This window comes from Galeopterus variegatus, unplaced genomic scaffold (genome assembly GCF_000696425.1).
Source record: "Galeopterus variegatus unplaced genomic scaffold, G_variegatus-3.0.2 Scaffold28447, whole genome shotgun sequence".
NCBI classification, from domain to species: Eukaryota; Metazoa; Chordata; class Mammalia; order Dermoptera; family Cynocephalidae; genus Galeopterus; species Galeopterus variegatus.
Window position 1 is genome coordinate 4343 of NW_007754558.1, and position 2665 is coordinate 7007.

A 2665-nucleotide genomic window follows, 5' to 3' on the forward strand; every position below is an offset into this window, starting at 1 on the left:
TGCATCAAGCTCAGCTATGCCATATTTACAAAGGTGGGAAGGAATTATATATAAACAAATGAAAAAGTCATAAAATGGCCTTCAAATGATTCCCCAGAGTTATTCCCTGGAGACTCCCATCAGTGTCTTTTCTTTCTCCAGAATCAGATATCACGTGCCAGACCCTAAAATGTGTTTTCCGGTTCCAGGTCATTCTTCCCCACTCTGTATCTCTGCCTCTCCCCTGTCTTCTTTCACATGCACAAACAGCAACGACAACCAACCAACCAAACAAACAAACAAACAAAAAACAAGTCAAACAACCCAAGTTTGTTAGATGGGTAAGAGACGTGAACAGATACTTCCACAGGGCCGACAAAGCACATAAAAATGGCTCAATATTATTAGTTGTCAGGGAAATGGATATTAAAACCACATTGAGATACCACTACTGCCAGTGGCATGGCTAGAATTATAAGGAGAAGAAACCCAGTCTTGGCGAAGATGTGGAACAACCACAACTCTCACACATTGGTGGTGGGAATGTAAAATGCTACAACTACTTTGGAAGAAGTTCTGGCAGTTTTTATGAAGTTGAGCACATACCACACGTTGGGACCAGCAATTCTCCACCTAGGTTTCTCCCAGGAGACATGAAAACAGACGTGCACAAGATGTCTTCTGGGAAGAATGCTCAAAGTAGCTTTAGTCACAATGGCCAATACTGGAAACAGACCAAATGCTCATTATCAGGCGAATGACAAGCAAATCATGCTACATCACTGCAATGGAATACTATTTGGTGATAAAAGAGGAATGAACATCTGCTGTACTCAACCATGGACAAAACCAGAGACGTAATGCAAACAGAAAGAAGCATGCGGAAAAGAGCATCTGCACTATGATTCTATTTACATGAAGTTCTAGAATAAGCAAAGGTCAATTGAAAACAGTCTGGATCTGCAGTCAATTAAGCCGACCTTGCTCCTTCCCTTATGGGGGCCCAGCGTGCAAGACTGCAAACAGCAGCCTCCTCCGTAGTGTGCACACACAGGCTTTTGCCTGCACGGGTCGCCCTAACGGATCTTGGAGACAATCTTTTCAAGTGAACATTCATGTCTCTGACCTAGTGCCGTCCTGAGGCTAGGCTCCAGACAGGTAGGAGGAGTGTCTTTGGAAGCCCCAGGGCACAGTGGCCAGGGGTCACATCAGCCAGGTCATTATGTCCATCCGCACCAAACTGCAGAACAAGGAGCATGTGACTAACGTCCAAATTCAAGTTCCCTGGCTGCCAGGAGGTCCACATCTCAAAGGACTGGAGCTTTACCAAGTTTAATGCACATGAATTTGAAGACCTGGTGGCTGAGAAGCGGCTTCCATAGGATGGCTGTGGGGTTAAATACATCTCCAACCGTGGTCACCTGGACAAGATGGGGGGGGGGTGTCCTGCACTCCTGAGGGCTTCCACTGTGCTTTCCCCTCCTTACTCATGCCCAAACTGGACAAGATGGGGGGGGTGTCCTGCACTCCTGAGGGCTTCCACTGTGCTTTCCCCTCCTTACTCATGCCCACTTGTACTCCTTTTTCCTGTCCAAAACAAAAAATAACAAAACAAAACAATCTGGAGAGTGATTGTTCACAAATAAGGCAGAGGATAATGACAATGATTTTGGTGCTTCTATTGATTATAACACTACTGACTGAGTAGTCACTAAATCTAGGCACATCTGATGACAACGGTGTGAAGTAGAGTTCTCATGTTGGCCCAGTTCCTGCAGATAAAAATGTTGAGGTGCATAAAGCTTAAGAGACTTAACCAAGGTCATGCAAGGGCTGAAACAGATTTAAAACTCAGAACGTGCGTTCTCGTGCACAGATTAGACCGGGTCTGAACACATCTCTGTTTCAGGTGTTTCTAACATTCTCAGGTGCACAGGAGGAGAGAGAGACCGACAGAGAAGGAGACAGAGGAAGAGGGGAGTAGGAGAGAAATGGAGGGAGGCACGGGCCTGTAGCTGTCAGAGGGCAGAGCAGCAACTAATTGTCAACTTGTTTACAATATAGAGAAGATTTCTGGGGACCGAGATGTTGGCAGCTGCCAAGCTTGCTGTGGTTAGGAGATGAATTTAATGTGCCATAGATTTGAAAAATAAAACTAAACTCTAAAGTTCTTACAAGAAAATGTAGCAGAATACCTACACAAGACCTTAACAATAGATTTTTTATTTTTTCCTTTTTGTCTACTGACCGGTATCGGGATCGCAACCCTCAGTGTCGCACCCGTACCGGGGACCGGCAATGGGATCGCAACCCTCGGTGCTGCGCCCGCACCGTGCTCAACCAGTGAGCGGGAACCAGTCTCCACATGGGATCCGAACCCTCAGCGGGAGCACCGCTGCACTCTCAAGCGGAACACTCTCCCGTGCACCACCGGGCCGGCCCAACAATAGATTTTTTTTAAAAAGCTAAATAGAATTTCATGAGAGTTATAACCTCCTGCTCATCAAAAATCACCATAAGGAAGCGAAAAGGCAAGCCACAGGCTGGGAGAAGATTTTGGCACTATGCTTACCTGAAAAATGACTCAAATCTTGAATATATAGAGTAATTTTTTGAAATCAGTAATAAAACCCAAGCCAATCAAAAGTGGGCAAAATGCTTCAATAGCCTCTCCTCACAAAGAAGG